Source organism: Convolutriloba macropyga, chromosome 13 (assembly GCF_964194025.1).
Source record: "Convolutriloba macropyga chromosome 13, txConMacr16.3, whole genome shotgun sequence".
Classification (NCBI taxonomy): Eukaryota; Metazoa; Xenacoelomorpha; order Acoela; family Convolutidae; genus Convolutriloba; species Convolutriloba macropyga.
This window is the reverse complement of record NC_134480.1, coordinates 21374263-21388009: the sequence shown is the minus strand read 5'-3', so window position 1 is coordinate 21388009 and position 13747 is coordinate 21374263.

Below are 13747 nucleotides of genomic sequence, written 5' to 3'. Positions count from 1 at the left end.
TATATTGGTCTCCTTTGACAGATACTCTAGATACCCCCATGCCAAAGCATACCACAATTATGATACAAAAACAGCAACAGAAAACTTAAAAAGATACATGAAATTCCATTGTATACCTCGAACAATTAGGTGCGACCAAGCACAAGCTTTCAAGTCAAAAAAATTCGAAATTTTCTGCAAAGACAATAACATCAAACTTATACTAGCTCCGGCGGAAGATCAAAGAGGCACAGATCTAGTGGAGTGCATGATACAAACACTAACAAGACGCTTGTCCGTACTAAACATAGATCCCAAAGGGGCAAAACAAACATAAACAGACAAAATCACACATATAATTGAAAACATTAAATTTATCCCCAATACTACTACACGCTTAACACCCTTCGAAACAGACTCCGGAAGACCGCCAAACACCCAACTCAAGAACATGCTCACACACCCGAACACAAAAAATCTCAAATACAAGAAAAAAGAGTTCTATTTAGATAAAAAGAAGCTGAAGCGAGCCATGCTGAGCGAGGCCTCAATTTGGAATCAAGACTCCGACTCTGAGCCGCAGTTTGACAATAAAATGAGATCCCCGACCATCTCTGACAGAAAATCCGATGACCAAACGCACAGCAGCAAACGCACAACCACAGCAAAAAAACGTAAGGCAATTTCACTTGTTAAAATCACCCCAAATAAATTTAGCGTAACGTTCAGAGAAAAAATTGCCCGTTATCGTAAAATCAAAGAATCAAGTAGCACGCAAAACAAAAATGAGCAGAGTAAATGAACCTCGAGGAACACTGAAACCATTGTGGAACATTATTCCAGATGGGATCATAACTAACTATTCCCCCACCCAATAACAATAGATACCCCCCTGCAGAAAAGATACAGCAATACAAAAAAGTGAAATCCCAATTGCAACAGAAACAAAACCCCGACTAACCGAATTCGTTGCATGTAAAACCGTAGGCGAATATAACAGAAATAGAGCAACAATTGGGAAATTTTAGATGAACAAAAAGAAAAAGAGAAGCGAGCACTGCAGCACATAGCCCAAACTCAACAAGGACCATCCCCCTCGGGCACGGAAGAGAAAAAAACATGCACAATGAACCCGACCGGGAAACAGCGATCAAAGCCAAGAAAAGGTACAACCGGCAGCCCCAAATGCAAATAGCACTTAAGTCCAGCTCTCAGTTCGACACCAAATCGAAACAAGCAGCACTAGCCCAGTCACAGCTTGAGCAGCCGAAGAGACGACAACGGCGAAACTCTTCATTGATCAGTACGGACTTAGAAGCGCGGAACACTTCTGATACAGTAGAAGTCATAAACCTTGTCTCCGTTTCCCCGCAACAAATTCGAATCACTTTGGTCACATCCAGCTCGCCAAAGGACTTCATGACACAAAACAGCCCGGGATGCAAATCAATGGACAAAATAGTCCCAAAGCTTCATTACAACCAAAAAAACGACAAAGCGCCTCCCCCTCCCATCCAGGAAAACCAGCCGCAACCAAGATATGAATCTATAATAACTATACCGACTATAATAAATATACCCAACAGCCCACCAAAAACGGCCAGCATAATTGAATAAGATGAAGGTTACCGACCTATGCCAGAAGACACTCTCCCAGCGTTAGCGCCGACAGACCCAGAGCCCGTGGCACTCACAGAATTTGCTCGAATTCTTGAAGATGCAACACACATCCCCATTGAACATGCCCTCTCGGACGACGAACGGCCATATCAAAAGCAAGACAACCCCCAGGACAGCCCCATCTCATCATATAGCACAGCACCCTCGGAGGTACCCCCACGGACTAACCAGGAACAAAGCCCCATATCATCCCTCGACACCGAGGACTTCGAGCATCGTATTATCGCTATCTTTTGTTCTTTGCACACACCGCTGACAAGTACTGTCTGGTCGCGCATCTAAATCTCTATAGCTGTGAAAGAATCACTGCTTTTTGCGTTAACTGTTCTCAAGCAGAACTTTGAATTGAAGAAACTTGAAACTGCTCTTTTGGATTATCACAATGCTTATAATTTTTTAAGCCAATTTAATGAGCGAAAACGTTTTTTCTCCGAAATTACAGAATTGGACAACTTTGATAATTGCTCAACGTTTTCAGTAGGTGCTTGGAAATGAACCATATTGGTTGAATAGTCCTGTTAGCATTGATTTAGTCGGCTTCGCAAACTTCTGAATGCTATTGATTTTCCACTCCACAATCAATTTTCTATTTTTGCTAAAAGAGCTCAGAGTTTTATAGGTCTCTGATGTGAATAAAATCAGTAGGGGACCCCAGCGTGGATAACTGTTTTATGAGGGTAATGAGGTTTGGAATAGATGTTAACTTTTTTGAAATTACACTCAAGCAGTTCTTTCCAAACACTAGCGGTTGATTAAGGGTTAAATCTGAGCTCGAGATGGAAAATTTTGATTAAACTGAAACAGAAGATTTCAGAGACCAGTCAGGTAGCAGCGACTCCAGAGAGATGAACAGTTTTAAGTATATCAGATGTAATTACATAAGGAAGCAAGCCATAAGTCGGCTCAAAAATATTTTTACATTATTGAAAACTGTTTATATTTGAGTTATGATTTCAGTTTGAATTATTTGGTTTGCTTCACAGGTGATTTTATCTTAACAATATTCTAAACAGAGAAAAAAGGACTTGACTCTGTGGGAAGGCACAAAAAGTTGCAAATAAAAGTGTAAATATTGCGAAGGAATAACGAACGACATTTACTAATCAGTTTTTTCTCCCTGAAATGAGACCAAAATATAAACTGAAATGTGAGCTGAAAAGAACAAAATGCTGTCGCAAAAATAAATAAGTAAGGACACTCATGCAAACATATTTGTTTCCTTTGTATCAAAAGGACGAAAAAAAAACCAAATAACTATTGCCCGATATCAATTATTCCGTGCATTTCAAAAGTTTTTTCTACTCAGTAAATATATAAATATGGCTTTAGAAAAAAGCATTCAGCAATTGTTCCCGTAATATAAATCAGATGCTAACTGATCACATGAATTTTGTAAATACTCCGCTTTTACATCTTTTCAAGGCATTTGATTCAATTAATTACAAAACGTGGTACATTAAGCTAGATGACGTTGGTTATAACGAAAGCTTCAAAACACAGATAAACAGTTTTTTTTTCAAACCACAGTTGATATGCTGTCCTACGAGACACAACAACGAATAAAATATCGTTTCACAGAGGGGTATAACCAAGTAAAAATGATAATGCCACTTTTCATTATTTTGTAAATGAAATAAATAGCCTCAAAAGCAGCAATTCAGCATGTTGTCAAAACGGTTATTTTAATTTTTGATAGATCATTAAAAGAATGTGAATTCAAAATAGAGAAAATTGTCATCAAGTTGATATATTTTGTTGTATGAACATCGACTCACCTTTAATATTTTGAAATCAAAATTTTGTGTATTTGACAAATGCAAAAGAAAAGTAATTAAAAAAACAGTTTAAAACAATCTGAGCTACAACTATGGAAAATTCAATTGCAATTTTTTAGCCGTTAATCTCGACTGTAATTTAGGTTTCAACGGCGAAGTAGAACATTTACGTTAAGAAAATTTTTAAGTAATTAGAACAATATATGCAACATGTTTTCACATTCTATGCTTTTTTTCTGGATCCTAGTGTCGAGGCATCTTAAATACTCAGCATTTGTGATTCGTAAAATTGAAACATATCCTCTCAATTAACAGCTTAATTGAGAAGACTGGGATAAATAATTTCGACGAAATTTTGAGTCAGTTCAAAAACTCTATTTAATCAGATTAAATTCAGTTTTTGATTTGTTCGTATCGTGGTTACACTATTGTTACTTTTTTGAAAAATTAGAAAAAGTAGTGGTTTTTATTTGTCCGAAAATGGATGGCATTAATTAACATGAAATTATGATGAATTTAAAGGAGCAGGACGCTCTTCGGGCAGATTGAGTTTGCTACATCAGAAACTCAAAACTCATTTACTAGATTATCAATTGAAAACTGGAACACTATGCCCAAACTGAAAGAGAAACAAATACAAAATTTTCCAATTTGTCCAGAAAGTCATTTTTGCTCATTATCTTGATGAAATGAAATATTTGTTATTGGAGAGTAACTTGTTTATTATGGCATGGCTGTACTAAAAAAATTATTTATCTTTGATAGTTTTTGGGTTGACAGTACATGCATCTATATTTCCAGGACAATTAAAGTTTTCAGTTCATTAATCGTTAATAAATACAAAAAACATTTACACTGCAGCAGTTTTCAAATATAATAATATATTATTTAACTCTGGCGCAGAGCTCAACTTTCCCTCTCGAACACGGAAAACTTTTAAAAATTTAATTTACCTTATTTTGTCATTGGCTTCTAACCTTGATTTGATATCACCTATGCTGACCTCTCAAACACTGTATTAGCCAATCTATCAGCTCAACTTCATATCTGTTGCGATCTATAATCTGCATGCTTTTTACAAGGTAAACAAAATTTTTTGAAATATTTCAGAATTCAGGAATTAAATTTTTAAGCAATTGCTTTTAAAAATTATTACACTGCGTGGGGTACATGAGACGACATTATCAGTGACATTACGTGTCGAAATTTTCTGTGCTCTCTTTCTTTTATAATTTACGCATTGAATATGTCTTTTTTTATATCCGTTTGACTGAGTTGACTGGAGAGTTAAGTTCGTATCTGTAATCTTTCAATATTTCATAACTAACAGAACCTGCGTAGCGCCGCGCCTAAAATGATTGGTTAATGTGTTAACGGTTTATGGGAAAGTCAGTGCAAATGGTTTATCAAAATCTTTGGGCAGTTTTTTTGCTTTGGTTTTCGAGATAATTTCTTTTTTTTTACCGAGCCGATTTTCATTTGCATGGTTTTTATTGTGACCTAAGTTAGCAAACCCACACCTTTTTTCAACGTTGCTAGTGACAAATATACGTATATATCTTGTTCAGCCTTTTCTTTCCTTCGCTGACTTTAATGTGTCAATCTACACTCTTTCTTTAAAATTAGGTACTCACTAACTTGAAGAACTGGTACCCAATTTTAACAGATCGTTCAATTTAATATCAGGCGCCTATTTTTAAACTGAAAATTTCACTGTTTCATGCCAAGCTTCCTTTATATTTTTTTCACTGGTTGTAAAAGTTCAGCTATCGCAATTTCTTATTGAACTCTTAAATCATGTCGGTTTTGTTAAAAGCTATAGACCAGCGTCGAGTTTTGAGCGCAAACTTACCTAAAAAATTTTTGTCAACCAATTGAACAGTCTTTGTTTAAGAAAAGATTTCTGTCCAAATTAATAAAATCTTTGAGCAAATTGAAAGCAATTTCTGTCAAGCATAGTTTTCTTTTTCCAACTTACCGTCAAGCATGGTTTTTCGGTCAATTAAAAATCGAGGTCTGAAACAAGGGAACACATTCAGCCCCCTCTCAAGCTCTTTTCTAGAGTGAGAAAACAAAAGCTGTCATTTTTTTGAAACGTATATTAATGATGTTACTTTTAGATTCATAAAGACAATTGACTTACCAACACAAACATGACAATCAAGTCAATGGCCAATTCGGTGGCGACTGTCCTCATTGTTAAGAGGAGAGAAACAAAGGTCTCTCTTTCTTCTGCTCTGTCTAATAGACTGATGTTGTTGTTTCCCAGAACGGTGAAAATATCACCAAAATAGTCACTAAGAAACTTGCCATTCGCATCAAAATCATACCCACTGTAATACGACATGACAGCTGTAATGTAAAATATCTCACAGCGAATTATTAGACAAAATATTTTTAACTGTGCTTTTTTTAACTATGATTTGGACTTAACCCTAACTGTATTGTTTAAAATTAGAAAAGTAATTTAATTTATTAATTTATTGTCTCTTTTCTTACATTCGTGTTGCCCAACCCCCCCCCCCCCCCACCCCACCCCAGTGCATAGTAAATTATTTTGAAAAATTTTGCGCGTGCATTTGGGGTGGGGTGCAAATAAAATTCGCCCACTAATCTGGGGCGTACAACTGGAAAACAATCTTTTTATTATTAATAGCAGTGTTTTCTTGTAATAACTAATTTGAACCAACACCTGAGTTAAAAGGAAAAGTGACAGCAGATTTGTTAATTTTTTCTTGGTTCGAATTTAGTTATTTCAAGACAAGTGTTTCATTCCGGAATTTATTACAGTTAGAATTAATTTATAATGATGATGGCTGTTTTTTTTGGCAATTTTTATTTTTTATCTTCTAATTAAAACCGGCGTTAAACAAAGCCAATTTCCAAATGTCTCGTGGCGATTGTTTGAGTTGTTGGTCAATTTCAGAAAACAACCAAATCAAAGTGTTTTGTTATTAAGACCAAAAATTTGAAATAGATTTAAAAACAAAATGTTCTCTAACGAGCTTGGACTTTTAAACAGTTGAAACCTCAGGTCAATGAAAAATGATGAAATTGAAAAAAACGCTGTTCAAATTAATTTAATTAGCTTCTCAAATTTGATGTAATTCAAATTAACGCGTTTTAGAATCGTTAATGATCATAATGTTTGCGTTCAGTTGTCTCAAAAATTGATCAAAATACTTCTCTCCCTCTATTGACGTAAGTCCATTACAAACAAACAATTTCGAGAAAGGGGGCATCCCCTTATAGATCAAAAAGTATTACCAAAGTCCGCTGGATCAGTAAAAAATATTGGATGTTCATACAAGAGCACCAAAATAGCCTAACAAAATAGAGTCAATTTCATATTATCCGGGTCAAGGTTTTCTCAAAAAATAATGTAAGATTAGCGGTGAATAGCGGTGAAAAACTTTTTTCACCGCAAAGCGCCCGCATCTTTTAGCGTTGAATGAGCTGAAAGCGGTGAATTTTTGTAAGATTTGCGGATTTTAGCGGTAAAAATTTTATTTCACTGCATTCAACGGATTTCTTACAAAAAAGAAACGCCTGTAGACGGGTTCGAACAACTCACCTCCTGCCAGTCACCAACTTCGTATTCCACTGCGCCATTTTTCACTTACTGTATTTATAAAATTGCGAATTTAACATAAGCGTTCCAAATTAGCGGTGAGTATTTGTAAGGTTTACAATTTTAGCGGTGAAATTTTTTTTTCACGGCATTCTGCTGATAGCGCTGAAAAACTCTTCTTCAACGCATTCTGCTGGTAGCGGTGGAAAATTTTCTTTCACCGCTCAAGCGGTGAAAAAAAAATGTTCACCGCTTAAATATTTTTTGTCACCGCATTCATCGCATTGAGCGCAAATCTCACATTTTCACTTAAATTCACCGCAAATCTTACATCTTTTAGCAATTTTTAGCGGTGATGCCTCAACCCGGGCATTATCTCATTCCATTGCAAAACCCCTTTTTATTGAGGGAGCCAGAACCTAAAAACCTCCTCACTCAAATACTATAATTATCGAATATTAGTTGCAAAATGGATAGTACTATGTCAATAAAATAATCGTTTGATATGTATGAAAGTCATTTCGATGATAAAGAATCTATCAAATTAATCGCTAAACTCCGCACGGATAGCTAACTTTTTTCCTAGGTTGAAAAAGGCGCAATTTGGAAAACTGTCATTTGTTTATTGACAACGAAAACAACGAGGAAAGTGACTTTTTTTCTAGACAGGAAATACTAGAAAATCCTGATGATTGAGACGTTATATGCACCGTGGATCTTTTGTGCTTTGAAGGGCTTGCACAACTCGTTTATTTGATTCAAATTGATTCCAATAATTGTGTTTTTTTTCAGAAAGTGTTCACCAGTGAAAAAGAAAACAACAAATTACCTACCTATCTTTGTTTTCTTACAAAACAGCTTCAAAACCTCTTGCTGTCTCAGACAACGTATACACTAGACAAGACTCAGGCACTCTTGGTTGGGATTTTAACAAATCATTGGCCCATTTGAAGCATTTATTTTTAAAAACTAGTATTCACTTACTAGGACAAAACAAGTAACAATTTAATTGAATTATATTAGTCATTATTGGTTCAGGCTAAATCGAACTTTTTGACTGCCGGTAAATTTGTGGACAATTGGACAAAAAAAGTGCGGATTTGGTAGGGTTTGCACAATCTTCTAACGCATTGGCAATTAACCTTTTTTCGAGATATTTTTTACACCAAAAAAGTCCCAAAAACAATTTGAGTATATTTTAATTTCTAAGACAGAAAAACAGTTTAATTTCAAATGCTAAGAGAAACTAGACCAAATTTTTGCTGTATCAGACAAAATGTTCACTCAGAAAAGTATCAAAAACAAGTTTGATTAGAAAATGCCCAGAATCGATGGAAAACAACTGCCTTGTAAAATTTTTCTGGATTTTCACAAAACAAAAAAAAAATTTTTGCAATAGTTTCTTTTTCTTTAACAAAATTATATCAAATTTTCCAGCCCATTCGGACATTCTGTGATAGCTGCAAAATTTTTTTACGTAAACTGTTCCCCGTTATCTGCAATCCCAAAATATTTGTAACATACCAAACACGAGCGTGAAAAAAGTCAGTTTTGCCGCCCTATGATTAGCAAATAGATCCTTTCAATTTACGAACACTTGGAAAATCAAAAATATGCTGCTTAGTCTTAGCAACGCAAAATTAACTCAGATCTACGCTTACAAAAACCAAATTTTGAATTACTCACGCTTATAAAGAAAATTGTTATTATCTATTGATGTGCATCAAATGTCAATTCACGAAAAAAAAAATTGAATTATTGACAAAATTTTGTATGAACAGCTAACTTTTTAGAAAAAGGCACAATTTGGATAACTGTGTTTTGCTTATTAACGAACAAAAATAACGCAGAAAGTGATTTTTTAAGCCAAGCAATACCAAAAATTCTTGAAACATTATATGCACCGTTGATCTTCTGTTCCATGATTTACAAGGCCTACACAACTCGTTTACTTGATTCAAAAAATGTTCACCAGTTGATTGCAAAAGAAAACAGCAAATTACCTATCTTTGTTTTTGTTAAACAATCAAAAACTCTTGCTGCCTCAGAACAACTAAACACTAGAAAATACTCAGACATTGTTTATTGGGACTTACTGGCACAAATCCTCGGCCCATTTTACATTTTTTTTAAAAGCAGTATTTCTTTACTAGCGAAAAAAAGAAACAGTTTCATTGAATTAAGTTATTCATTATTGGTTCAGGATAAATTTAGGGACAGTTGGACAAACAAGTGGGGACTTGGAAGGCTTTGCACAACCTTCTAACGCCTTTGCAATAAATTTTTTTCCGATATATATATATATATATATACTAAAAAGACAAAAAAACTGTTTGACTGACTGCTTTTCAAATTCTAAGAATGAGAAAGAGTTTAACTTTATTTGCCAAGAGAAACTATACATGACATTTTTTGCTGCACCAGACAAAATATATAGTCAGAAACGTAGGCAGTTTAAGTTTCATTCGAAAACTTCCAGACTCAGTAAAAAAGAACTGCCCTTCAAATTCGTTGGATTTTCACAAGACAAAAAACAAAATTCTTACAATAAAAATGGTCGACGCTATAATTTACGCAACGAATTTGTGAAATCTACGCTGAGGAAATCCAAAATATTATAAAAACATATACTCTTGAAAACGCAACATTCTTTTAAACGAAACTATCAGTCAAATCTGCTCTTGTAGTTGCCGAATTTATGTTTTTTTTGCATAGAAACGAAAAACTCTGCTGGATCTAAAATTAGAAACAACAAAAAGACGCAAAATCTACACTAGGAAACGCAAATTTATGTAAATCGTTGTTTTGAAATGCCAGTTTATGTAAAATGTAATGTCTATGCTCAGAAGCTCCAAAGTATTTCAACCTTTTCGCTTAGAAACCCAAATTTGTGTAAAGTCCATGAGCAGAAACGCAAAATTATGTAACATCTAAATATGTACGCGTAGAAACTAAAAATTGTTTAGGATCGATGCTTGGAAACGCCTAATTAATATTATAAACTAATATATGTTTAGACTCGTCAAAATTTTGCAAGATCTACCCTTAAAAAGTGCAACAGTATGTAAGATCTAAGCTTGGAAAATGCCAAAATTATGTAACATCTGGGCTTACGCATGCAAAATTATGTAAATTCTACGCTTAGAAAACCACAATCATCTTAGAAGGCAAAATTATGTAAAGTCTACCTTTAGAAACACTTAAATAGTGAAACGTTAGCTTTGAAACTCAAAATTTTCTAATACAAGCTAAAAGCCAAAAGGATGCTGTTTCTAGGCCTAGCAAATCAACAATAAGTACACCTAGAAAGGCAGAACTACTAAGGTGTACGCTTTTAAAAATTTTTTTTAAAGATTTGCGCTGAGAAAAGCCAAAATTGTGCGAAATCTACACTTAGCAACGTAAAATCATGTCAGACCTACAATTAGAAACGAAAAAACATTCTTTTCAAAGCATTACGTGTAGATCGTGCATATAATTAATGTATTTACTGCTGATTTTACATAAGTTAAATGCAAACAATTTATGATAAATACTCAATTTAGCTAATATTTACGTAAGATCAATGCTAAATTAAAACCTAAAGCATGTAAGATCAACGCTAAAAATTACGCTTTTCGTAAACTTCCAATTAAAGACGCCGCAGTTTCTTATGAGGTCTACGCTTAGAACCACATGATATGGAAAGACTACTAGTGGAAACGAATAAACTTGTAAGATCTACGCTTAGATACAATTACGGTTTGAATGAAAAACTGTGTAAAATTCACAGTAGCAAACGCAAATAATAAACAAAATCTACGCTTCGAAACACAAATTATATAAGATTCTCTCTCAAAAACTCTAAATTAGGTAAATTGTGGCCTTAGAATGGCAAAATTGTGTGATATACAGTCTTAAAACGCCAATTTATTTAAGATCTACGTTAATAGAGCCAACATTATGAAACACCTATGTAACATTAAGTATGAATATCATTTTAGAACTACGCCTAATTTAGTCAGATTTTTCATCATCTAGGATTCGAAATGCATAACTGGGTGTAATCTACGCTTGAAAACTATATGTGAACTACACTTAGAAACGACAAATTGATTGAGATCTATGTTTCGAAATACCAAATTTATGTAATATTTACAACAAAATTGCAACAAATTGCATTTACTACGCTTGGAACCCCAATATTATGCAACATCAACGGTTGGAAAAGGAAATTATGTAAGATCTACGCTTAGAAAAACAAAAATATGTAAGATCTGAGCGTTTAAACGCAATTTATTATACAGCAAAAAAGCTAAGAAAACCAAAATTTTGATCTTAATTTAAGCGCAAACAAATTTTGAGATCAACTCTCAAAGTTGTTCGTTAAATTTATGTAGATCAACGCTAAATTAAACCCTGCTACAACATGTCAGATGAACACTTAAACTCGAGTGGTTATTAATTGATGCAAGATTACAGAAACACAACATTGGAATCCATAGGATTATAAACGCTAAGTTTTAGAAAATTCGATTGGAAACTCAAATTTATGTTAGATATACGCTCAGTTTTACCAAAATATGTAAGGTATGTGTTTAGAACCGCCAAAAACCTGGCAAGTTCTCCATAGAAACGCCACAAATTTGCAACATCTACTTCCAAAAACGCAAAAATCTGTTATATTTACGCTTTAAACGTATGCAATTGATAAGAACAACGCTCAAATTTAACCGTTAACTTTACGTAAGATCAACACAAAATTGAACGATAAAACACTAAAAATAAAAAATCATTTCCTATATTTTGCTTAATGTCAAAAGATTTGAAAGACTTAGAGTTGGAAACGCAAAACTTTGTAATATTTACGACTGAAATGCCAAGATTTTGCAACATCTACGCTTCGCAACTCAAAAACATGAAATATCTGTGCTTAAAAATTTATTTCTAGGTGCGATTTGCGCATAGACAAGCAAAATTATTTACGCCTAGAAATCCCCATATAATGTGAGATCTACATTCAGAAAAGCCAAAACTGTGAAACATCTACAAGAAGCTCCAAATTATATAAGAACTACGCTTAATTATGCCAAAATGGTTCTGTTTTTACTCTAATAAACACAAAAGACAGTAAAATCTACGCTTAGAAAAGCAAAATTTTATGAGATCTATTATTATAAACAAAAAATTGTGTGAGATATCAGCATCAGCTTTTAGTCGCTAACATTTTTTAGATATATGCTTAGAAAAACTTTTGTATTATCTGCAATTGGAAACGCAACGTCTACGCTTAGAAAAACTAAATTGTGTAATATCTTTGATTATAATTGTATTTTTGTTATCGGTCACGCATAGAAACGCCAACCTATTAACGATTTACGTTCAGAAAAGCCAATTTTATGAAACACCTTAGTAGGATTAGGTATAATTATTACTAACCTTGGAAACGCAAAAAACGATTTCCCCTTAGAAACGAAAAGTTGATTAAGTTCTACGTTTAGAATTTCAATAACACGCAATATTTGGTATTAAGATATAAGCTTAGAAGAGTCAACTTAATCTTTTTTACACATTCACTGCAGATATTACATTATTTATATGCAAACAACTTATCAGATCAACGCTCAATTTAAAAGTAAAATTTACATAATATCAGCCGAAAATCAAACGCTGAAAACATTTGAGTTCATCAATAAAACCTAGGGATTTTGTTCACACAATGATTACGCTAAGGGACGCCAAATTTTTGGCAGGACCTATGCGTAGAAGCACAACGTTTAGATAGTTTAAACCTAGAAACGCAAATTTTTGTGTCATCTATGCCTATCATCGAAAAATTTTGTAGGACCTACGTGGAGAAACACAACATTTATAAGGCTTTGACCGATAAATGCAAATTAAAACTACAATTTTATCTACAATCAGAAGCGCCAACCTATTGCAAAAAAATGCGCTTAGAAAAGATAGATTATGTCAGATCTACTTCATAGTTGCCAAACTATTTCACAGGTACGTTTATTAATGCTTTTTGCGATCTAATATGGACGCTTAGAAACGGCAAAACGATCCAAATTTACTTTAAGAAACAAACGTTTGAGGTTTGCTTGAAACAATCCAAAAATTTTTATTATCAATGATTAGAAACGGCATTTTACTTTCTTAATGCATTCACTGCTGATCATAGTTAATATAAAACATAAAAAATTGAAAAGAGCAGCGCTCAAGCTTAAACGTTAAATTCACGTAGGAAAAACACTAAGTTAAACCCTAAAACAAGTAAGATCAATTACTAATCATACACATATTTTAAATGCAAGATCTACGCTTAGAAGTGCCGAAATTAGTTAAAAGATCCACTCTTAGAAACGGAATATTTGCAAATACATAGGCTTAGAAACGCAAAACTTTTGTATTATCTGCAATTGGAAATGCAAAATCTACGAATAGAAAAACTAAATTGTGTAGTATCTTTGATTACAATTGTATTTCTATGTACGATCACGCAAATAAACACCAACCTATTAAAGATCTACGTTCAAGAAAACCAATTTATGAAACACCTTAGTAGGATTTTAGGTATTATTATGACTAACCTTGGAAACGCAAAAATATGTAAGATTTACGCTTAGAAACGATAAGTTGATTAAGTTCTACGTTTAGAATTTCCTTAACACGCAATATTTGTTCGAAAAAACAACAAATTGTGAAATCTATGCTTAGAAAAATTAAGTTGATTAAAATCTACGTTTAGAATTGGCATAAC